The following is a 26,006-nucleotide window of genomic DNA, read 5'->3' as shown; positions in this document are numbered from 1 at the left end:
TTTTCCACTGCAGTATCCCTTGGCTTAGAGACCAAGGAACAAACACGGCATTTCTGCAAACTACCAAGGATGTCTGTTCTAGGAAAATGACCCCTGGATGAGCCCATGGACTCAGTGTACACTGTAAGTTGGACCTAGACTGTCTAAGATGGAGGGGCCCCAGGTATTAATGTCAAGTCAGACTCTCTTGCCAACAGTCTTTGAAATGTTTGGGTATCCCCCTTATCCAGCGTACAGCTGACTGAGTAAACCTCTGGAAGCCCTTTGGGGGATTATTACCGGGAGGAATTATCATCATATTCACTTGCCATGGTGTTGCAGAGTTCTTCCTCCTGATGACTCTGCCTCTCCTTCAGTAAACAGGTTTCAAGTCCAAAATTGGCTCAGGTCTGGAAACTGGACAGGAGACACCATGAATTTTTATAGGAGTAGTTCCCTCAAACTCTTCAACATCTTTTGATTGCATGGACGGAGCAATCCTTTTTGGCTGCCCCTCTATCACACCTGTAGGGACACTGCATTTTATTAACCATCTCCCTAGCTCTCTGTGGGTTGAGGCTTCTGGCTGCCACATTGACCTCGCCATTAGTTATGATGATTGTGTCCCCTTTGCTTCTGACAGCTAAGTACCAGCGCCTGGATCCTATCAGCTCCATTGCTATCACCAAAATCAGTGCTATAACAGCCCCTGCTGCCAGCCGCGGCCTTCAGAACACCGCCACCAGCAACCTTCTCAATGACGCTGATGCCCTTCTTACCAGCTCATTCCTTTCTTTTGTGAAATGGATAATGCTTCTAGCTTTCCCGTGGAACATAGTTCATTGTTGGGGATTTCTGTTTTGTTTTGTTTTATTCTTACTTAGCATATTCTCTCTAGCACACTCACTTGTCTGGCCCTTTGATCCCTTCTAGTGTCTGCTACACACTTGTGGCATTTCTCCTTCACTTAGCGTAGACCATCACTTTCCTCAAGCTTCTAAGAAAATGTGCCAACAGCATATTAGCATCAGTTCCCAAGGGTCTTTCCAAGGTGTCAAGTCATGGGTCCTGTGAGAGTGTTTCCAAATCAATGAACTCTCCTATAGCCAACTTTGTATTTGCCCTTCCCCCTGACCCCCCCTCAACCCAGCAGAGCACTCAGCTCTTCCAGCTCGGGATATCACAGATCAGCAAAGCTTTGCTGATCCCTTTCCTCCTGTAGCAGGCCCAGCACTTCTCTGGCCGGGCTCAACTGTGACTCAACTCCAGTTGTTGGTCTCGAGAGGAGATAGAGATAGATCCTGGAGGCAGCCAGGATGAGTACCTCTGCCTTGTGTCGAGAAACGAGTGACCTAGCCTTTAAGAGTGAGGACTAAGACCATTTCTACAGGCCTAGAGAGTTCAGGGGACTCTAGGAATTAAAATTTCTATTTACATTAACCCAGGTGACGCCATGTCGAGTCTCAGAGTCCCACACCTTTCTCATCGGGACCCTGACCTTGGGCTAGCGGACTTGCCGGGTTTGAGAATTCAACCTCTTCTGGCGCTCCATCACCCCTATAATTAAGTCCTAGACCTAACGTTGAGCGTTTTCTGCCCTTTGGCTGTGGGAAATGAGAGTCTCTTTACATGTTGCCAAGGAGGCCCTCTGCTTTTTACACTTCACCTTAAATTGGTGATTAATCAACCCTCAGCCTTTCATTTTCTCAATACCTTGATGTTCCTAACCAAACACCGTTCAATTTCATCATCCTAAAAATGTTTACTCTCCCTGACCTCTCAAGTACTGAAATATTGCATCTGCTGGTGAATTTCCTTCTGCCAATACCCCATCTCAGTTCACCACATTTTAGCAATTGCACCATACTACATACCAGGATGCCACTTGATTGGTGGCATCATCTCCCAGATCCTATTTTCTAGGACTGCACCTGGCACCAACCTTCATAGGTGAACTCCGTGGAAACAGACTCTGAGATGGAAGTTTATCAGGGTGTCCTGTTGGGCACAACTGCTGAAAGCAAGTGAGGGAAGTGGGATGGGGCAGAGGAGAGTGTCGAACTATGATGCAGCGGCAACTGAAGTCTAAGCCGATCCCATGGGGAGCTCTAAAACTGGAATGGCTCTTCAGAGATATCCCGGATTGAGGCAAGGTGATCGGGCACCACATCAACCTGTCCGTGGAGCGAGGCAGCCCCCCTTGTCCAAGGACGGCTTCCGAGGGAGGACCTTACTATGAGCCGCCGAGCAGGCAACATGCTTGCCCTCCGGGGGAATGAGTGCCTGAGTCCTCTGGGTGGGAGCTAGAAGGCACATCTCTGCATCCACCCTATAGACCATGCACTTAGTAAGCATAATGAGATATTAGGAAATTATAACATGTTTTCAGTATCACTTAAAGACCCTGCCAATATAAAATGATGGCAGAACAGTGAAAAAGAACAGACATCAAAAGCCTGAAAGCCTCAAAATCCTACAAACTATGATGAGTGAGAGAAACAAATTAAAAAGTGGACCCAGCCCAGGGCCACTGATCAGGCTCTGGTTTAAATCATCTTGAACTTGAAAAACAAGTCCCATGCCTGGACCCAAACTCTGTTGGTTTATCCTGCCATCTAAGTTGCTCTGGTAAAATTACTGCTACCCTGGGAAGGTATAAGCAATAAGAATGAGAATGAGGATACAGATATGGATAGAGACAATAAAACGCTGACATCAGTAGTGTAATTGCAAGAATAAGGCCTGCAATCTTTTTTTATTTTTTTTTTAAAGATTTTATTTATTCATTTGAGACACACAGAGATACAGAGAGAGAGAGAGAAAGCATGAGCAGGGAGAGAGGCAGAGAGAGAGGGAGAAGCAGTTTCTTCGCCGAGCCAGGAGCCCGATGCGGGGCTCGATCCCAGGACCCTGTGATCATGACCTGAGCCAAAGGCAGACACTTAACCATCTGAGCCACCCAGGTGCCCCAGGCCTGCAATCTTTGCAATATTCCACATGTTTTATCTCCTTCTCAGGGTGTTTAGAACATTCAAGAGACTCTGATACATTGGGTTCATGAAAATTAACTGCTTAAAATAGTTTCATCAAATACGTGTCTAAATTTGGGAGGGAAAATATGGTGTCAAACTCCTAAATTTTGACTGCTTAGTCATGTTAAGTAGCATGAAAATATTTGAGGAGTATTAATTATTGAATGATTAAAGAATTGTCTATTGTTCAGAAAGTCCAAAAAGTTAAGAAATTGAGCATCAGTAAAAAGATAGATAGTCGCGAGGGTTCCTCTCCAAGCAAAAAAGGCCTCCAGACGATCAATCATAGAATCAGTAGAAAGACCATCCCGGGTATGAAATTGCCTTACCCCAGGCTTGGCGCAGAATACATACTTGGTATAGCTGAATATTGTTTTAACCATAAAATCCCCCATATTCAAAAGACAGTACCAAACAAGAGATATTTCAAAGCCAAATATCAGTACTTGGGTACTGACCACAGCTTCTACCTGTTTAGACCCACCATGTCCCGTTCACCAGGCAATTGTGGGCCGACTCTACATGCAAACATTTATGAAACGCTCTTGATTGGCCACAATCTAGGAGGCGCTCCTGATCTGGTTCTCAATCAACTCCTTCTAGCCTACGTTCTTCCAGGAAGACAGCAGATAGAGCATGTTCCAGGGTCCCAGCAAGTGTCAACTAGACTTGGTAATTATTTGAGACTTTATCCGAAGTCCTTTGCACAGAAAAGGCTGTTCGACTCCCAGGGTGGAAGGAAACCAGAAAAATCCAAACAAATTCAGATTTACTTGTATATGATGCAATAAACAGAAAACGCTACAAGATTTACACTTCAGAGAAGCCAAGAACAAGGCAAAGATTCAGATTTTTAAAATCAATCCCTTTCCAAGTGTGTTTTTAAGTACCCGGGCTTCCAAAATTCATGCTGTACATTCAAAACAACTCTCCTGGAAGTAGTAAAACAAACTCCAATGAGTTTATTTCCTTTTCTTTGTAAAGCATTTAAGCTCTGCACCTGCAATGGGAGACCTCTGTCCCTGGACTAACAACCTCTCTTGGAAGTTTTTAAGCCTCAAATAAAATCTAGATGTGAGGGTTTCCTGGTCTGATTCAAAGCCACTTTAATGTTGAAAAGAAGTGCACGCACAATGTCCACTCTGTTCTCATGGGTTTGTTTGTGTTTGGGGTTTTTTGTTTGTTTTTTCAGATTCTTGATTTCCTTTTCATTTTGTGTTGAGTTAGTATTTACTTTTCAAATCACTTTCCTGAGCCAGCTTCTCAGCCCACATCAGCCAAATTGGCCTAGGGCCGCCCTGGCGAGAGAGAGGCTGGTGGCCGTTACCACACCTGACAACCATCCTTCAGCATGTCCTCCTTCCTACAGAGCCACAAAACATGGAGACCATCCCCTGGACAAAGGATGTTCTTGTCCTCCAGGGTCACTTTCCATGAGGTGCTTTGAAAGAGAAGGAAAAACATCTCTGATCTCACCAGGGCCCGCACTGCCACTAGCTGGCTGTGTGACCTTGGGCAAGTCACCTCCCTTTTCTATGTTTGGGCCCTCCTTCGTAAAATAAGGGTGCAGAATTGGATATGTAATAAGAAGTCTGACTCATTTATTATCAGCACTCGTAACTGACACTTTTCACCTCCCCTTCCACCTTCCCCTTCTGGCCCACATCTGGGAAAGCTGGAAAAAAAAAAAAAAAAGCCCAGCTGTTCCCTCAGGGCAGTTTTAGGTCACACAAGCCTCTGCCAGCAGGAACCCTCACCACAGTCCCATACCCTAACCACACGAAAAACCCCAAGATAGTCTCCTTTCCCTCCTTTCTTAAGCCATTTTTTGATCTGCCCGGGATCTACTCCACCCTCCCCAGAAAGACTCATTCCATGATAATAAACATTTTCATACCCTCTTGACATGCGACAATAGTCAGTCTTGACAGGCGGCATAGTCAGTCTTGACATCTGAGGCAAATTTAGGGCTGAAGGCCATCCAGTTTCTATAAGGTGGTCACAGCAGACAATCTCTGAGAGCTTCTTCCAAAGCGGCTCTGTCCGGGAAAAATGCCATGGGAGCTGCACATGGGAATGTAGAGTTTCTAGTAGCCACTTTAAAAAAGTAAAAAGATGAAATCGATTTTTTTTTTTAAGATTTTATTTATTCATTTGAGACACAGAGATACAGAGAGAGAGAAAGCATGAGCAGGGAGAGAGGCAGAGGGAGAGGGAGAAGCAGGCTCCCTGCTGAGCCAGAAGCCCAACGTGGGGCTCGATCCCAGGACCCCGAGATCATGAACTGAGCCAAAGGCAGATGCTTAATCATCTGAGCCACCCAGGCACCCCTGAAATCAATTTTAATAATGTAGTTTATTTAACCCAATATATCCAAAATATGATCATTTCAACATGTAATCAGTAAAAAAAATGTTAAGGAGATCTTTTACAATTATTTTTTTCCATACGAAGTCTTCAGAATCTGGTGAGTATTTTGCACCATGACACATCACAGAGGGGACTTGCCACGTTTCAAGTTCTCAAAACCCCCATGGGGCTAGTGGCTACTATGTTGGAAGGTGTGGTTCTAAGAGATCCCAATGAAAGCTCTAGATTCCCAACACTATTGTTGTTTATAAAAAGTATCACCAAACTCCGGGCACCTGGGTGCCTCAGTCGTTAAGCATTTGCCTTCAGCTCAGGTCATGATCCCAAGGTCCTGGGATCAAGCCCCGCATCGGGCTCCCCACTCGGCGGGGAGCCTGCTTCTCCCTCTCCCTCTGTCTGCCGTTCCCCCTGCTTGTGCTCTCTCTCTCTCTCTCTGTCAAATAAATAAATAAAATCTTTAAAAAAAAAAAAGAAATATTACCAAATTCATCAAAACTCAGATGCCATCAATTATGAGATACATTATTTCATACATCATTTAAAAAGTTGTCATTATAAATGCCATAAATTGTCAGATGAATTCAAAATTCAGAAATGTTTAACTGTGAAAAAAGTGTATACCTTAGAAATGATTTTTTAAAAATCTATATATACATATAAGTCATTTACCCTAAAAGGCCCAACTCCAGGGAAATCTGCAAGGTGAGAAAAATCAATGTCTTTGGTGCTATCACCCATTTCCTACAAGATTCTGTCTCTTTCTTTTGACCCTCTTTACTTAATTCCTGTCAATCCTTGCTTTAATTATCATTAAGTGATGAAGGAGTCCTCATTGATAAGCACTTATTGTATTGTAGGAATCCTTGATATGCTTTAGAGGGCTTCTAAAATGAGACATTTATTGAGCACTATGCTAGGCAGTGAGCTCATCTAATCCAACAACCCTATGAGTTAAGCATTCTCTTCATTTCCAAAAAAAAAAGGCAGACTCAGAGAGGCTAAGTAACTTGCCCAAGGTCAGTGTCTGAACAGCAAGTTCAGCTTTCAAATCTAGATCTGTCTGACTGAAGAGGCCAGGTGTTTTCTCTATAACCAAAAGAAGGAGGTGGAACAGGCAGGACGACAGGTAGGGCCCCAGAAGGCAACTACTTACCTACCCCTTCCTAATGAGGCCACCCCCCCCTTCACAAATCCCTAAGGATAGAACTGCCAGTGGCCTCCTCTTCAGAAACACTATCAAATGTCAGCTCTGGCCACGGTATTTGGCCACCCGTTGTGATTCAGCAGGTTTTCTTTGCAAGACCGCAAGGAGCCCTTGGAACCGACAAACCCCTAAAAACATGCAGCATCCTGAGCTCCAGGGAAACGCCTCAGTGAGCAGATACAAGTGCACAGAAAAAGAAAGGGCTTCATGTGCATTTTTGGAGGTGAGGCTCTGCACAGCTGAGCGGTCATGGCCCATCACTCATGACATAATGGCAACACAGTTGCTGTTCTCAGGAGCCCGGCAGCCCAGCAGAGCCCGGCTGGGCGGACATGACTTGCTTTTCTTCTCCGTGGGCTTGACAGAGGCAGCCAGAAGACCCCACTCAGGTCGCAGAGCTGCCCAGCAAGCCAGCCAGCCAGAATTCCGACCAGGCTCAGAGAGCTGAAACGTAAGAAGGAGGGATTCTTCAGGATAACCAGCGTAAGTGAGGCTTCCAAACACACAGGAACGAAGCCCTCAACTAAGTCTCTCGGCTAGAGGTGTGGCTGGGAATCAAGACCGCTCTTGAGCACTGGGCTCATTGACAAGCCGTCACTGTTAGGGAGGAAGGAAATAAGAAAAGAGCAGTTGGACGTGTTCGTGGAGAAATAAGACCGTGCAAAAAAAGTAGATGGGGCTCTATCGATGATGGGGATGAGACGCAGGCCATCTGCTAAAAGCATTTCTCGGCCACTTTGAGCTGGGAGTCAGGCACTCAGTAAGTACTTACTGAGCGAATCATTTTATTTTCACAAGTCGGTGATGCAAACCTCTTTATCCTAGTTTTACAGTTGAAGAAACAGAGTCAGAACAACTGAAAGCTTCACAGCGAATTAGTGACAGAGCCAAGATTGGAACCTAGATCTTGAGGACCAAAACCTGTGCTCTGAAATATCAAAGAGCAGTTAGGAAGCTTTTTTTTTTTAAGATTTTATTTATTTATTTGAGAGAGAGACAGAGAGAGAGAGCATGAGAGGGGGGAGGGTCGGGAGGGTCAGAGGGAGAAGCAGACTCCCCGCCGAGCAGGGAGCCCGATGCGGGACTCGATCCCGGGACTCCAGGATCACGACCTGAGCCGAAGGCAGTCGCTTAACCAACTGAGCCACCCAGGCGCCCAGGAAGCTTTGACTGAAGTTCTCAGAAGGCCCAACAGGCTTAAACAACGAGGAAATCCCATGACATAGCGGGAAGTGCAAAGGTGGTGGGAGCTCCGGGCTGGAGCATCACCAGGGTCGTGCATCACCAAGGACACAGCTTCTCCATCCTTCTCTCTTTGACCTGGCACCTTCAGTGCGTGGCTTGTCTCTTGGGCTCTTGGCTCTCCTCATAGTCCTAGGATGGGTACCACAGGTGCTGGCATCATTTGCAGACAACAGCATCCAAAAGCAGCACAGAGAACCCTGCCCTGCAAAGCCTACTGAGGATAAGGGGAAAGATCCCCAAAACAGCCCCAGCAAACTTCTCCACTCCTCTCACTAGCCAGGATTGAATCTCTGGGCCATACCTAATCTAAACATGGAGTAAGAGAGATGAGATGACCATAATTATCTTCGGCAAATCGATATTCATCCCCAGGGTTTGAGAAAGGGCCACAGCCTCTCCTCCAGGACATAAATATGCGGAGGAGGGTGAACAATTGAGGTTTCGTTAGTGTTCTAGTTATTATTGCTAGTTAGGAAATGTCCTTAGACTGAAACCAACACGTTAACAAATGTTTTACCATTCCACCCTGAGGAAACTCTGGCTAACCTGACTGATTTATGAGCTTCTTTTGCAGAAGTTGACCGACCACCAGTAAGACTAGTTAAGATTGGGTCAAACGGGGAAGAATTCTTGCAATTGCACAGAAGGGACAAAGAGTGAACGAAAGTAACCTCTGGGGGCGCCTGGGTGGCCCAGTCGTTAAGCGTCTGCCTTCGGCTCAGGTCATGATCCCAGGGTCCTGGGATCGAGCCCTGCATTGGGCTCCCTGCTCGGCGGGAAGCCTGCTTCTCTCTTTCCCATTCCCCCTGCTTGTGTTCCCTCTCTTCCCTCTCTCGCTGTGTCTCTGTCAAATAAATAAAATCTTAAAAAAAAAAAGAAAAGAAAGTAACCTCTGTGACGACGCACCCTGGGATGCCCCCCCCAGCCCGCCCCGTCCTGTCCCGTCCTGTCCCGTCCTGTCCCGTCCAGATCCGTCATGCTTATGTTGCCATTTAGTGAGCAGGTGTTCCACGAAGAGATAAGATTCGGGACTGCAAGCTCAGAAAGGAGGCCCCCCCCCCACCTTTGTCCCTATATCCAATCAGCATGTTGCATTCAGCCTACATCCCCCATGACATCCTGACCCGTTGCCCTTAAATAGATGCAACCCCAACGCTTGGGGAGGTGGTTTTGAGGCCTGCCTTCCCCTCTCCTCATTTGGCTGGCTCTCAAATTAACCCTTTCCTTGCTGCATACTCAGTGTCTCAGTGATTTGGCTTTGCTGCACTTTGGGCATACAAACTTGGGTTTGGTTATAAACCTTAGTGGCATAAAGCAACAATGATTTAATTATTCTTACAGATAATTGGGAATTACAGTAGGGATAGTTTGTATCTGTTTCACGATGTCAGAGGCTTCAGATGGGACAATTAGAATGGCTCCGGGGCTGGAATAATTATCCAGAGGCTTCTTCACTCGCATGTCTGGTGCCTGGGTGGGAATGACTCAAAGGCTGAGCTCAGCTGGGGTGGTTAACCAGAGTTCCTACACACAGCCTTACAGTGTGGCTTGGGTTCCCACACAGCATGGCAGCCTCACAGTAGTCAGACTCCTTACACGGCTTCCCTGGGCTCCCAGTGTCAGTGAACAAGGAAGAAACTGTATGACCTTATATGACTCAGCCTAGGAAGTCATATAATGTAACTTCTACACTACTCTTTTGGTTGAATCAGTCATCAACCCACCCAGATTCAGGGGAGATTACAAAGACCCTATCTCTCAATGGAAGGAATATCGAAAAATTTGTAGTAATTTTTTCAAACCACCATTGTTAACAAAGGAAGGCAGAGACAACAGATCAGAATTCATTTCAAATCAGAAGTGAACTACATTTTCAGAAAACAATCACGGAAGAATCACACTTTTAGAAAACTATCAATGTCTTGCAAACTTTTCCTCTAGTCGATCTGTACGATAGACCACCTACCCATTGATTTCATCTATAATTTAGCAATCAGTAAGCCTGGTACTTTCCAAAACATATGATCAACACATTCTCTGCTCCCTAGGAGTTATAAAGTTTAATGAGAAAAAATGGGCTGGTTTACAGTTCCTTTTCTTTAGTTTTTGCTATTGGTTGGCCCTTCTTTCTGCATGATGCCCAGCTAGTTCTGCCACTCGTGTGAAATGGACCCCTGTGCTCTGTTTGCTCTGGCTTAGCCGTCTGTAAAATGGAGCTAGCCATCCCGGGAGGAGCAAGGCTTGTGACTCCTTTTCTCTTTTCACAACAGACTTGCAGGTCCTTGGAGACTGTGCTGTTTAAATGCAAAATGTTGTGACTATCATTTCATTATCAGAAAAGCTAAACAGCATGAGGATGCTTTTGTTGCCATGTTGCTAGGTTACTGACAGACCTCCCTGCCTGTGTGAGATGTTGAGGCTTGCTGCAGCTTTGCACCAGGCCTTCCTTGGGCTTCCTTGGGCTGAGATGAAGGTGGGAGACAGAGATGGCTGACCCGGAGTCAAATCGCTGTGGTCGCCACTACGAAGGGAGGGTCCTTAGCTTTCAGGTACCATGGCTGGATTTCCTTGCTCTTTGAATCCAACAGCTCAGCTTGGAGTATGAATGCTAGAGATGGCTCAATACCCAACTGATGGGCTTAATCCTTACCAAGTTCAGATTGCTTCTCTAAAGGGGTGAAGTCCAGACCTGCTTTATCTTCCAGGGAGTGAGGGGTGAGATAATCAAATGTAACAAGCAGGCAACACTATCTGGAACACCTGTCATATTCTCAAGGCATGACGTCGCCCTTCTGACATATTTGTCCACAATTTTTTTAAGGGGGGGGGGGAGTAGGAAATTTCATATCATTAATATTGTACCATTAAAAATATTCTTTCCGGGGCTGAGTAATCTCCTGTTGGCAGTCCCAAGGTGGATGCTATTGTAAATGTCTAAAGGAAGATAAGCTCCCCCAGATACGACATTTAGATACGGTGACAAGTAATTACACACACACACAAAAGAAGGAGCTCTCGCCCAACGTACCTCCAGGTAAGTACTATTTATTGAATATACTCTACTGCTAAAGAAAACTTCCCAGCAGCTCTATCCTGGTGAGCCTTTGTCTCTTTAATAATGATTTAAACCCAGCAACAGCAGCGTCCCGACTCTCAAAAACCCAGGGATATTTTCTCCCTGGCCATGTAACCGTGAAGAATAATTTTAGAAAATTCTGAAATGATCTCATCAATGGGGATGTGATATTCAGTATTCAGCTGAAGTCCTCTACCCATCTGTTTCCTTCTAGAGAAACATGGGAGAAAAAAACAAGGAAACCAATAAAGTTGTTACAAACGAACAGGAGGAAAGGAGGAAGGACAGAGAAAGGGAAAGAGAAAGTAAAAAGAAGACAGATGGAAATCAAGCTGTGGGAGAATTTTGCCTGGACAAGGCAGGAGAATGGACATCAGTTGCCCTGGGAAAACCACAAAGTTCCCTCAATTGTCACCAAGGCTTACTGGGGTGCCTGTTACAGGTGCTAGGGAGCAGCACAGAGCCCTGACCACAGCCTGGCAGGGGAAACTCGTAAGCACACGAATAAATGCACATTTCGAGATGGCGGTGGGAGCCGTGAAGGAAACTGGCAAGATGCTATGAGCGTATGGAACTGTGAGATATAGCTTAGCTGGGCAGGCCTTCCAAGACCTGAGTTGATGACATTTGCTCTTGAGGAAATGTGAGAGCCAGTGGTGGGTGGACGAGAAAGAGGCGGGCCAGCAGAGCTCATGGCGTGCACTGGGACCTGACCCCTGACAGTGACCAGAAAATAAAGTGGAGCTGTCCACTTTCACCATTGCATCTGGACTGAGAAATCCATGACGAGCTGTAACCCGTGGTGCTTGCTCTGCCCCTCCTTCCCTTCACCAGGGCCCATGAGGGAACAGTGGTTCTGTTGGCAGGATGATTGGTTTACAAGACCTCCTTCTTACATCTGGAATGAAGTCAAAGAAAATTGTCTGTTGGGTTTTATAATTTGGTGGATGATCCTCTCTTCCAGTGGTGTCACTTTTTCATAGCATTTCCATCATTTTTTTATCCACATGAAGTGCCCCTCCCTTGGTGTGTAATTAAATGCTTCCCAGAATCTGGCTACAAAGGAGGCTTTGCAGTAAGCAGTCTTCCACAGTGAAATGCAAGAGGATGTCAATGCGTACAAACAAGGAGAATTTATGTTATACCATCCTTAAAAAAGAAAAGAACGGTTTCGGATACTGGGAGAAAACCACTGATTTCTCTTGATGTTGAAAGAGTTACTTAAGTTGCTCACCTCACAGAAACCTCTAATAGCACCTATCAATTAGCGCATTAAGCTAAAATCAAAGAAACTTTGTGGGGAAAACCTAATACTGTCTCTCAATCTCTGGAATCATTTTTCTTAATGCAGCCTGGTCACAATTTCCAGACGCCGGTAGCCCAGACAGAGATGGGACGCAACATCCACAGGAACCGGCTCCATTCATTCAGAGTCACATCTGCCATCCTGCAATAAACATTCTATATGCAAATTGCCTCAAGTGACTCTCCAGAAATTGACTAGTTTCTTATGCTGTATCTTAACACCAAAAGAAATTGAAAACATTTTTATGGCTTATGTCCATAAGACATTCCTTCAGTGTGTGCTGTGTTTTTATCTGCCAATATATTAAGCTCTTTTTTAGTGCTGGCTTATGCATCACCAGTTCATTTTTTGTGAAATGAAAGAAAAAAGAACTTTCAAAAATATTTGTCCAAATGAGAGCTATTAATGACCACCACCAAAGAGGGTTCTAGCTTCCATTGTTCTCAAAATTGCATTGTTTTGAAAGCAGTAGGAAAGTTGTGCTGGTTAAAACCATTTATGGTGTAGAAATTAAGCCCCATTTGTCTAGAGATGAAAGGTCTTGGGTACCTGAAGCTCTACTCTGAGTTATTCTGTCCTGACCATAAAGCTTTGGCCACTTGGTCTCAAAAAAATTTACATCTGTGGTTTATAATCTAATGAAGGAGACCAGCAAAGCCACTGTCCTTCTGTTTTCTTTTTAATCATGAGATGAAGATGATTGTGGGGGTTTTTTGTGGGTTCCGAGGGGGTATTGAATGTTTGGTCATGCTCTTAGAAACCTCATTTTCTTCCTAATCCTGTTGCTCTTCAGAGTTTGGCAGATACCTTCAAAGCTGCACTGTTTCCTTTGTTTCGCTTCCCTGGAGCTTTGCAAAATGGTAACAGTGTTCAAGGCTCCATGCCTCCAACAGGAGGCCCACCTCTTCCCATTGAGGGGCTCACATCTCACCCCTGCTTTGGAAATGCAGCAATGGCAAGATTTCAGTAAAAAAAATATTTAAATAAATTGTTTGAGTATATAGAGAGATAGATCATATAATTATAAGGAAGAGAAAAAAATCTTAATCTATAAAAGTCTCACAGATACATTAATAAAAGAGGCACACTGACAGAATAATAGGCAAAAGATCTGAAAGGGAAAATGACAAAAGAAGAAATGCAAATGGGATCAATAGACAGATATTTAATGTTGTAAAGAATTTTTAAAAAATGCAAGAGAAAAAAAACACTGAAAAATATTTTCTCCTATCATGCTGTTAGAAAATCTTTTCTTCCCAATCTCTCTCTCTCTCTTTTAAGATGATATGCTAGTTCAGTCAAAAGGGACTTTTTACACACTAATAAAAAGTAAATCCACTGAGACAGCATCAACAGAGGGACAATGGGGCAGCATGGATCAAAAGCTTTAGCATGTGTTGAAACACTTAGGCCTATTATCTGCCATTCTAAGAATTAATCCAAGGAACTAAGAGATGCGCAAAAACAAAACAAAGGAAAACTTGACAAATGAGTGTATTTCTCATAGTACTATTCAAAATAGAAAAACTTTTAAAATATCCCAAACACCAAAAGTAGAGAAAAATTGAACTGTAGTGTACCCATGTGATAAATATCATACAATCATCAAGGATCATGTTTTGAAGAATATTTAAAAACACAAGCTAAAAAAATTTTTTAAGTCAAATAACAACTATATACATTGTATGCTACCTAACTTTTTTTTTAAGATTTTATTTATTTATTTGAAAGAGAGAGACACAGCGAGAGAGGGAACACAAGCAGGGGGAGTGGGAGAGGGAGAAGCAGGTTTCCCACTGAGCAGGGAGCCCGATGTGGGGCTCGATCCCAGGACCCTGGGATTATGACCTGAGCCAAAGGCAGACACTTAACGACTGAGCCACCCAGGCGCCCCTGTATGCTACCTAACTTTTAACCTATTTTCTGAGTGGTAGAATATTGCGTGATATTTAATATTCTAGATCTTCTGAATTTTTCAAATTTTCACAATGATCTTTTACTCCCAAGAGAAAAAAAATACGTTATTAGTAAAATAGGCACAAAATGAGAAGTTAGGAAGAGGCCAGAGCAGGTCCCACGGTAGCGTGCCCAGCTCCTTCTCTAGACGATCGAAATTTAAACAGTTGCTCCATATTCTGAGTCCTGGGGGTCTGCCGTGCTGCTAATGGTTATGGCCGGGCCATGACTTTGGAAGATAACCAGAGGCTCGAGGAGTTAGTTCTGACAAAGGGTTTTAAGAGAAGGAGAAAAAAATTCACCACCATTATAAACACTCTAGACTGGAAGCAACCGAAATGTCCCTCAGTAGATGAATGAATAAACAAACTGTGGTACATCCAGACAATGTAATAGTATTCAGCAATAAAAAGAAGTGAACTATCCAAGTGACTTGGAGAAATCTTAAATGCATATTACTAAGTGAAAGAAGCAAATCTGAAAAGCTATATACTGTATGATTCCAATAATAAGACATTCTGGTAAAAAGATCAGCAGTTGCCAGGGGTCGACAGGGGGGGAGGGAAGGATCAACAAGAGGAGCAGAGAGGACTTTTTGAGCAGTGAAAATACTCTGTATACTATAGTAATGGCTCCATGTCATCATACCTTTGTATGCCAAGACTTAATGTAGACTATAGACTTTGGGTAATTATGATGTGTCAGTGTAGACTCAGCAATTGTAACAAATGTACCAGTCTGGTGGGGAATATTGATAGTGGGGGAGGCTATGCATGTGTGGAAGAAAGGGTTATATGGGAAATCTCTGTACCTTCCCCTCAATTTCACTGTGAACCTTAAACTGCTCTAAAAAAAATAAAGACTTCACTTAAAACAAAAACAAAAACCCTCTAGGGCTCCAATGTACACAATCAGCAGCTTTAAATATGAACCCATGGCAGAACCGACACCTATAAGACAGACTCCCCTTCCTCACCACTATCCTTCAAGCCACACTTGGACTTTTCATAATGCCTTTTTCCCTAAAGCCTTTCCATGATACTTTATTCTGGTTTCAGTTGCATAAAAATACCCAAGGTTATATATGGGGAGCAAGCAGTGTGAACTTCCCCCAGAGTATGAATAGCTCAGAGACATCTTTTTGGAAGGGAAAGATGGTGAGATCTGCTATAGAAACAGATCTACTCAGCCGCAAAAGAAATTTACCTTAGTGGCCCATATGAAAAAAAAAAAACAACTAATCTTTTTATTACAAATAAAAGAAGCCACTAAGTCTCAGCAAACATTTAAGGAAACCAACAGCATGAAAGGATCTCTAAGGTAAATAGAGCAACTGATTACTAAAGTGCACGCACAGGTTTGAAAAGAGACGGTAGGGCGCCTGGGTGGCTCAGTTGGTTAAGCGACTGCCTTCGGCTCAGGTCATGATCCTGGAGTCCCGGGATCGAGTCCCGCATCGGGCTCCCTGCTCGGCAGGGAGTCTGCTTCTCCCTCTCCCGCTCCCCCCTCTTGTGCTCTCTCTCTCTCTCTCTCTCTCACTCTCTCTCTCAAATAAATAAATAAAATCTTTAAAAAAAAAAAAAGAAAAGAGACGGTATCCATCAAAATTGAATAGGATACTTGAACATGGTGCAGAGAACAACTGCAATACTTTGGAAATTAAATACATAATTGTCAAAAGAAAAATCAAACGGAGGGCCAGAAGACAAAGTCACAGAAAGGCTGAGATTTAAAAGAAGGAACAAAAAGGAAAGGAAATGAGAATTTTTTTTAAAGGAAAGGAGGAGAAAAACTTAAGCAGAATGGTAGGTCTAACTTCCATCTAGAAATTCTAACACCAATCCCACAGGAGTTCCAGAAGGAGAGAAAAAAATAAGAACTGGAAGGAAGAAAATTAAATAAATTGTAGAAGAAAGCTTCCTAGAGCAGAAGCAAACCCAAGTCTTGGATCCACCCATTACCGAACAAAAAGGCCCACACCTAAACATAATCTTATGAAATTTTGAAACATCAAAGATAAGGAGAAGAACATAAATCTTCTGGGGGGAGGGGGGGCAAGAGGCAGTTTGAAATATCTGCAGAGGAACTGGCATCCGACCTCTCATCAACTGTTCTGGATGCTGGAAGATAGTGGAGCAATCCCGGCAAAGTTCTGATAGATTATTTTCAACCTAAATTCTATAGCTAAGCAAACCACTAACCAGGTGTGAGGGTAATATAATGCAAGGATTTTTAAACATGCCAGGATTCAGAAATTTTACTGTCCAGTTACCCTTTCTGAAAAACTTACCTGCCGTTGTATGCCAGCAAAAACTTGAATGAAGCAAAAGAAACAGAAGACATGGGGACCAAACCAGGAGCCCAACAAAATAAAATGTCAAGATGACACAGCTATGCAGCAGCACTAAACCTACAATTCACATTGAAACAGGACGTCGGGAATCCCCTCAACCCACCTTCCCTCCCCCTTAAGGCCATCAACCTAAAAAACAAGATTTATTTCACAGCAGTGTAATTAAGAAGCTTGATATACTTACTAATTGGATACATATGTCACATGATTAAAATCTCCATCTCCCAAATCAGACTGCTTTTGTTCAAGTTACAAAAATTTCAAACGTAGTACGTGACCTTGAACGGTTCCGTACCTGCTCTTTGGCTCAACTTCCTTGTTTAAAAATGGGTATACCCAGGGCGCCTGGGTGGCTCAGTCGGTTAAGCGACTGCCTTCGGCTCAGGTCATGATCCTGGAGTCCCGGGATCGAGTCCCGCATCGGGCTCCCTGCTCAGCGGGGGGTCTGCTTCCCCCCTGCCCTCTTCCCTCTCGTGCTCTCTGTCTCTCATTCTCTCTCTCAAATAAATAAATAAAATCTTTAAAAATAAAAAATAAAAAAATAAAAAAAAATAAAAATGGGTATACACATAATTTCTACTTCATAGGGTCATTACAGGTGTTGAATGAAATAATGCATACAAAATATTTAGTGCTTGGCCCTCAGTAACTTCTACAAAAAGATTTATTTTATTATTATAATATTCATATCAACAAGAAAAAAGAGAGGCCATTAGAGATTTTGGAAAAGATCAAGAAAGCTGTCAAGAAATGTCAAATGTCAAATCAAAGCAAATTAAACCGCAGCGTGATTTTAGCAAGTAAAGTACTATGAAGCGGAAAACAGAGAACTCATTTGACCTTGAAGATTGGATCTTTTCTCCTGTGAGTCCATGAGTTTGGTAATTTAGGATTATTTTTCTTTCTCTACAAGTCTAATCAAACTACTTGGTTCTCCACTGAATAATATTTACATAATTATAATTTCCAATTGCCATTTAATGGCTTTCGATTTTAAGAAACTAATCTATCGTCAAAGCATAGAAAACTTAATTATAGTTACAGATCAGAATACAAATGTAATAAACCTTGATCAAGGAAAAGTAATGACCCAAGTTGAGGGGGGAGGGGTCAGAGAATAGGGGAAGGAAGTGTCTGTGGTGCATTTTCTCTTCTTAGGTAAAGGGGACTCAAGAAACAATTATAAAGGTAACCAAAAGAAGACATTCTAGACAATAATATAACTTCTAATGATAGAAGAGGAGAGGAACGACGTTCATGTGCTAAATTCTACGACTTCCCAAACCAACTTAGTTCTTGGGAGTAGGCCCCGGGGAAGGCAGGAGGATAACTTTACTTTTTTTTTTTTTTAATGCCTTGATGTTATTTGAAAACTTTCTTGTATGTTTGAATTACTTACATTATTCAGTTAATCAAAAAACACTGATTCCACGAGTCCATAAATAGCTACAGAATACATACTCTGTGCCAGGTCTTGTTTTTAGACTCTGGGAATCACAAGATAAAGTCTTTCCCTCAACAAGCTAACATTCTAGTGAGGAAATTAACAGTAAATACAGAAGCAATTTGATGAATAAGCAAAATTTAGAGGGTGATTGCAATGAAGAAAATGGAGTAATATGATACAGGGTGTCTACAAGGGGGCAGGTGAAATCTCCTTAACTAGGGTATTCGGAGAAGGCCTCTGGGAAGAATGATTTGAACTGAGATGTGAGCAGCCGCGCAAATGTGTGGGGGAGTGTCACATTCAAAGGCCTGAGACTGGAAGGAGTGTGGCATGCAGACTTGAAAGAAGGCCAGCTGGTTGGAACTAAAGTTGGAAAGTTCCCGTTAGAAAGTCAGAAAGTTGCACGATTTTTCTCCAGAAACATTCAGCTATTCAAATGCCGACATGGAGTGGATTGATGATTGGATTTGACCAGGTCAAGATTACTGTCAGCAAAGAGGAAGGGGGAGGGGGTAAGGGAGGTACAAGGCCTTGCAAAGGAGAAATTGTAGTGCTATGTCACGATTAAATGGTGTTTCGGAAGATGGTTGCAACAATACCCCCTCCCCATGCACGTGCTCTTTTGCGGTGTGATCTTGCCACTCCCCCGCCAAGGGGTGGAATCTATTTACCCTCCCTGCGGATCTGGGCTCACCATATATTTTGCTTGGACTAACAGAATGCAGCAGAAGTGCTGCTGTGTACCATCTGCAGCTTCTAGCTTTGCCAAGTACAATACTCACTCTTGACATCCACTGCCATGTAAAGAAGCCCAAGATAGACCGTGGAGGCAACACTGCATGAACTGAGAGCAAGTGAGACAGAGCAAGAGAGAGATCCCAGCCGTCACCACCAAGGTTCCAGATCTGTGATGAAGCCATCTTGGACACTCCAATCCCAGCCACCATCTGACTACAACAACCTCAGGAGGGATGCCGGCTGACGCCACGTGGAGCAGAAAACCCATCCAGCCAAGCCTTGCGCAAACTTCTGGCCTACAGAATTGTGAGCAAATAAAATATTTGCTGTTTTGAACCACTGAGCTCTGTGGTGATTTGTTATACAGCATTCGGTAAATCAGGAAGCGCTCCCTCAGCTTGTTGCCATCATCTACTGAAAGGAAATGAAGATTTTTGGGGGGTGGGGGTTAATACTAGTGAAATACCACAGAGCCAATAGTGTTTGTTGGACCTGAAGCTTTCCTGAGGATGAGGAATTTCTGAAGTGGGAGTACTACTGTGGAGGGTTAGTTAGAAAGACAGGAGGTGATGCCAAAGAGTGGAAAACTCGAAATCTATCAGATACTGCTGTTATAACTGATGACAAGGCCATGGGTGTGACCACAGGGGCAGGTAGTTGTGGTCGAGCTGAGGAGCCAGGAGGATCAAGGAACAGAGAGGCCAGGGTGTCAAGCGGTCATCTGCATAGATGTAAAGGTTGCCAAGAACATCGACAAGGAAACAGCTTAATATAATGTTTAAGTGCACACGCCCTGGAGCCAGACTGCACTTCCAGCCCTGACTCCATCACTAACTGTGCATGATGCTAGGCAAAGTATATTACTCTGTGCCTCTCAGTTTACTCATCTGTAAAATGAGGGTGGGAATCACACCTGTCTCGGAGCATTATAGAAATTAAATAAAATAAAGCTTTCAGAGGGTGTAGAAGAGTTCCAGGAGAAGAGAGAAACTCGAGGGTTGTCACTGTCATTATCACTGGCAGGAGAGACGACAGCAAAGCAGGTGCAGGAGGCCCCCGGGACTGAGGTCAGTGATTGACAACAAGGTGGGGCAGCAGGTGGTAACATCTGATGATGTGCTTCAAAGGGGCTGAGGGCTTTGAAGTTGGAAGCAAGAGCAACGATTAATTAGAAGTAGCAAAGGCAAGTAAGGAAGAGGTTTGCCCTTTTTCCGGGCTTTAAGGTCCATGGCGTATGAAATCAAAAGTCTCTCCTTGAGAGGACTGCTGAGGAAGCAGGGTCCTCAGGGGGAGCCAGGTTCTAGCCAGAGCGAGAAGGTAAAGGGAACATCCAGGCCAGGGGATGAGAATGTGTGTGTGCCGATGACAGAATGCCAGCCTCGGGGCTCCAAAGGGCATAGGGGAAGGGCTGGCACAGATGAAGAGAAATGGAAGAAGGGTCGGGTTTCAGGATGTACAGAGTAGTGCAGGAAGAAGGGAACGTGCGTTGAGGGCTTATCTGATGGGGATTAAAAATTAAGGCAAAAAATATTCATGACCCACACGAGGCTGGTCCAGGAAGTCTCTCAGGAAGGAATGTGGGAAGACCCAGAGCCGGTTGTCCATCCTGGCTCGAGGCGGTATGTGGGTATGTGGGTCTAGAGGGTGGCAGGGGCTTCCTCAGAGCTGTTCTGCTGGACAACTCACTTCCCTATGCAAGTTTTTAAACGTACAGGGTATGGTGAAGGGGGTATTGTTCCCTTCTAACCCTAGCTGGAAGAGTGAAGAATTAGAGCGTCCCATCTGTGATCCATTCATGGGAACTAAGGGGTAATTATTTCTCTTTCCAGGGCAGAGAGGCTGGGCCAGCCGCCTCTGGGTGATTAAAGGGTACCAGGGGCTTGACATCATGCGTGGCAAAAGGAAGGACCCTTACTAGCGTTTATAGTATGTCTTAGCCCATTTGAGCTTCTCTAACAAAAATACCATAGACTGGGTGGCTTACAAACTTTTATTTCTCACCGTTCCAGGAATCTCAGATGTGGGCAGCAACAGATTCAATGTCTACTGAAGGATCATTCCCGGTTTGTAGCTAGCCGCCATCCTTACTGCATCTTCATGTGGCGAAAGAGGCGAGGAAGCTCTTGGAGGTCTCATTGATAAGGGCATTTATCCTCATTTCTTACCCCTTCCCTCACCCTTCCTGCTCCAGTCACATTGGTCTCCGGTCCTCGCCCGCACCAAGCACACTCCCACCACAGGGCCCTTGCTCCTACTGTTTCCTTGTCTCTGAAGTATGCACATGGTTCGTTTCTGCATTCCTTCAACTGTACTTACCCCCTGGTTAGAGATGACTTCCCTGACTCCTTCCCACATAAAATAGAACTGCCGTCCACACAAAGGCTTTCCATCTCTTTATCCTGCTTTATTTTTCTCCATTACACTTTTCATTATCTAATGTACTCTATTCATCTTTTGGGGTTTTGTTCCCTGCCTTATCACGGGCACCTACAACTGTTTCTGTAACAAAAATATTTGTTGAACAAATGAATGAATTTGTACTCTCATTTCAACACATTCTCTGTGCTTGACCTTAAGTATGAGACTTAAATTCTCTAAAGTCTCATTTCCATAAAATGGTGATATCAAAACACCTATCTCATACTGTTTTTGCTAAATTAGGTGACATAATATGTGTGAAGTCTCTTCCACTGTGCCAGAATTCTAGAGGAGCTAAATAAACACTTGTTGCCATTGTTGTGGTTATATCATTAGTTAATGCTACCGTAGCAAACTGTGGCCAAGAATTTAGTTTCAGTGTCCCCAGAAAACCCTCCAGACCCACTTCTAGAAGCTTTAGGGACCAACCACGATCCCCGTGCTTGCCCTGTCCTGGCAGATCCCCCCTCCCAGCATCCCCCCACCAGACTCAGGCTCACATACCTGCCAGAGCCCTTTGTAGAAGTACTACTTTGTCTCGGGGAGAAAATAGCTCACCCATGTGACACCAATTCCATCTTCCAGGACACCAGGGTGGTATTCTGTGCAACGAAAGTAATTTACTAAATGGTCCTCTGGTGCCGTTGAAAAGTGAATTCATTTGGCACAGGTCACAAGTTTATTTCCAGAGAGCAGTTTCCTCCCTGCCAGAGCAGGCCCAAGTCTGATGGAAAATTGAAGCGCAGCGTGGAGGGTCCACGCAACAGTGGCTCGGGAGCCAGTCAAGGGAGAGAAACAGGAGGAGCAGTGATGACTGTGAGAAAGCCAAGTTGTTCTCCGTCTTGCTCTTGGGACTGGTAACTTGTTGTCCGGAGGGACCCAAAGATGGAGGGGGGCGGTTACTACCATGGGGAAGGCATGGGAGGAGAAGAGGACAGAGCCAGCATCAGACACCGCGGTCAGACCCAGCTGTCCAAATATGCAATAAACCCAAACCTGACCGGTGTTGAGAGAGAGAGAGTTATGGTAGAGAGAATACAATGTTCTTCCCCACATTCTTAGAAGGTGGTTGGGAATCCCAGCCCAGACGTAGATAAATTATAGCCTGGAGTGATTACCAGGCCTGCAGAGCCATCAACAATAACAAATTCTCACGTCAAGTTCTCTCTCTCTCTCCTCTCATTTCTGTTTTAAAAAGATCTCCTTTTCACATCTGTGTGTGCACTCCATGGCTGTTCTTCTCAGATAAGTAACAGCGTTTCTCACCAGATCTGGATTTAGAATCTGCCCTTTTTGAACATTCAGAAATCACTCTAAAATGTCACACAAAGCAAGGCTATTTGAGGAGATCTCTACAGCACACACAGGGAAGGCAAGTGAGATTCACCGCCCCTCTTCCGAGATTTGCATCAAGAGCTGCCTCAGATCAGAAAGAAACCCAGCAGGCGACAGTATTCAGTGATGGGAAATGCCCGTTTAACAGATTATTGTAGACCTTTAAAGTGCATTTGGATGGTGTAGGCAAACAGATGACAGCCTATATCCTCGTTTTACTTGCTGGTCATTTTCTTCAGCCCCTCTCCACTTTTCGCTTGCCTTCTAGAAATCTCAGTGCCAATGCTTTCGTTTTAAGGAACCAGCTCAAAATTGTACAACACTGGTTCTATAGGGTATTAATAAGTGGTTTGTGAAAAAATAATTTTTTGGTCAATTTAACTTGGTAAATTCTAGGTTGAGAAAAAGTTAACCAGGTGTCTTTTCTGAGGACTTTTTAGTACCTTTAATACATGAGTTGTGGATCTCAAATACATGGACATAGCACGTGATGTTCTCCAAACTTACTTGATAATAGAAACTTTTTACAGGGAGCATCCTATAGGGGCATTCCGGCAGAGAGCTCATTTTAAGAAATGCTGATTAAGGGGCGCCTGGGTGGCTCAGTCGTTAAGTGTCTGCCTTCAGCTCAGGTCATGATCCCGGAGTCCTGGGATCGAGCCCCGCATCGAGCCCTGCATCGAGCCCCGCATCGGGCTCCCTGCTCGGCGGGAAGCCTGCTTCTCTCTCTCTCACTCCCCCTGCTTGTGTTCCTTCTCTCACTGTGTCTCTCTCTATCAAATAAATAAAATCTTTAAAAAAAAAAAAAAAGAAATGCTGATTAAATCTTTTTCTTTTATTGGCCCAAAGAAACATTAATGGATTCTGCAAAGGTGATATTCTAATCAGCAGTATTTTTAAGGTCAGGACCTATGTACTGGGCATTTTTTAAAATGTTCGTTTAATGTTTGGTACACACGTCAGTTCATAATATGGAAATCTCAACCTCACAGTAGTGGAATTATCGTGAACTCAAGCCTTCGTTGAATGCAGACAGCCTGGCATAGTGATGCAGGCCACAGACTCTGGAGCCAGATTTCCTGAGTTTGAATCTCAGTTTTAATCCCATTTGTTACCTGTGCAGCCTTGTGTTAGATACTTAACCCCTCTGCACCACAGTTATGCTTCCCCATATGTATAATGAGGATGATAGTAATAACAGTACCTACTTCACAGAATTGCTTGAAATCTAATGAGTTAACAATTGATAAAATAGAATGGGAAATACTGAGCTTTTGAGAAGGAATATGTGATATAAATCATTTCAACCGCTCAAGAACAAAATGGTACGCATACCCTTTGATCCAATAAGATGCATCCCATGCCCTTCCCCATCTGAGAACTCTCCTGTTTTCATTGTGAGAGAAACAGAGAAACAAAGGAGATTAAGCTCGACATTAACAAAAATGTGTTGACTGAAAAATTAGACGATATTCAGGTGTAGAATGAGAGGTTATTCGGTTTGGGAAATTTTAGACAAAATATCAGACATGGACTAAATACAACTTAGCCCAAATCCACCAAGTCTCTGGGCCTGGGAACGTTGACATTCTATGGAGGAGGGTAAACAGACAAGTATGTATGGGTGTCTTTGTATATTCTGAGCAATGACATTTGAAGATTTTGCTATTTTTATTTTTATTTTTTTTAAAGATTTTATTTATTTATCTGACAGAGAGAGACACAGTGAGAGAGGGAACACAAGCAGGCGGAGTGGGAGAGGGAGAAGCAGGCTCCCCGCTGAGCAGAGAGCCCGATGCGGGGCTCGATCCCAGGACCCTGGGATCATGACCTGAGCCGAAGGCAGACTCTTAACGACTGAGCCACCCAGGTGCCCCGAAGATTTTGCTATTTTTAATTGCTGAATTAAAAAGATAACTATTTGAGTGTCTTAAAACCACACTCATATCCCTGTCATGAACCTTTCATTAGCAAACAGATTTTCAGCATATGACTAGATTTAAAGAAGCTTTTGGGGGGCATCAGTGGTTATACATTGAGCGATCCATGTCCCCCCACAGGGCCCTTCTTCCCAGTCCCCCAACCCTGACCTGCACCTTCATTCCCACCCTCTCCTGGTCTATCCCGTCCTCCCACCAGCACAAACACAAGAATCTACCTTAAAACAAGCCTTCAAAACTCCACTGAGAACTCCCCCTCAGAGTCTCCCAAGCTGATTTCAACTTTCCTTAAAATAAGTTTCTACCCTTAAAGACATGACTGAAAATCTTTCAGGTTCTCTATCCTTGGTTGGGGAAAGGCACTTTATATCACACAGGTCCTAGTGAGGCTGGAGCTCCAAAGGAAGCCTATGAACTCACTTTAGACCTAGTATCCTTGTTATTTCAAAAGTGAGCATGTGTGCATTGTGGCTCGTTCACTTCCTCCCGCTGGGTCTATCCTTGGCCTTTGTCCGTGCAGCTCTGAGCCATGCAGACCAACTCTGTGGCCTGCATCACCACTCCCAGTTAGCTCTTGGCTGGGTTTGGCCAAGGGAGGCACCTCAAGATGAGGCAAGAGGAAAGAGAAGACAGGACATTTCTTTCCTACTCCCTTCCTGCTCTGGGCCATTTGATCTGCCAGTGGCTGCAGGCTTCCCTGACTTCCGCTTGCGCTGGACTAAAGGAATGGACTTTGTAACACCCCTTGTCCCTTCAGGCCTAGGACGGTAATGGCTCCCACCGCTGCTAATCCCTGGGTACCTCACCACCCCTCATTGTTCCCTTTGCCCTCTCCACACCCCTGTAAGCAGCCTCTTATTTGCCATCCCTTGAACCGTGTGAATTGGATTTTGTTCTTTGCTAAGCTCCTGACTGACACAGAGCCCTAGTAAAAATATAATAATTTTACGTAAATAATGATCAATGTGATTGTTAAACAAAAAGTAGCATATTTGCAAATTCAGATAACCTCAAAGACAAGGAACAATCAGTTCTTGCTTCCACTCAGCTCTGCCACCCTGGTGGGTGAGGGACCCTCCTGCAGCAAGTTATGCCTACCACAGATGTCTTAGTTCTTTCGGGAGCTGTAAGTAATATTCATGATTCCTAAATGACTGAAGTACTTCAAACATGGTACGCACTTACCACTTATAATTAGAAGCCATTTCAAAACGTATAAAGTAATATTCTCTTTTAAAAAAAAAAAAAAGAAGTTTATGTAGACATTTTTAATTTAGAGTCTCACAAAGTTAATCCATTTGAGCACACACCCTGGGTCCCTTGCCCCTGTCCTCCCACTCCCTAGATCTACTCCAGATCTCTTCATGCCTGACTCTTTTTTTGTCGTTTAGACCTCAACTTAATGATGACCCACTTAGAGAGGGCTTAAGTAGGCACCAGTCTTCCATCCCAGTATCCTAATTTCAATACTATTCATAACAACTTTTACTATTTGGTATTTTTGCTGCTATTTCCTTGTGCACCTTCTCCTCCATTAGAGTATAAGCTCCACTGCAGCTAAGACCTTGTCTGTCTTATTCACCGATACATCTTTTGGCACTTAGCCC

The 26,006-nt window shown here is 44.0% G+C and overlaps 1 long non-coding RNA gene across 1 annotated transcript; it reads right to left on the bottom strand.

Moving 5' to 3' along the window:
- Positions 1-340: 340 nt before the first annotated feature.
- On the bottom strand, positions 341-16,515 carry LOC145717145 (uncharacterized). Its single transcript, XR_014140197.1, has 3 exons — positions 16,459-16,515; positions 4,909-5,108; positions 341-396 (listed from the first exon to the last, which is right to left on the bottom strand). It is a non-coding gene; the product is annotated as an uncharacterized LOC145717145 (long non-coding RNA).
- Positions 16,516-26,006: the final 9,491 nt, after the last annotated feature.

The sequence above is a fragment of the Leptonychotes weddellii genome, chromosome 1 (assembly GCF_054177405.1).
Source record: "Leptonychotes weddellii isolate Sample4059 chromosome 1, ASM5417740v2, whole genome shotgun sequence".
NCBI classification, from domain to species: domain Eukaryota; kingdom Metazoa; phylum Chordata; class Mammalia; order Carnivora; family Phocidae; genus Leptonychotes; species Leptonychotes weddellii.
The sequence above is the reverse complement of the archived record's forward strand: the minus strand, read 5'-3'. Positions and strand labels throughout refer to the sequence as shown.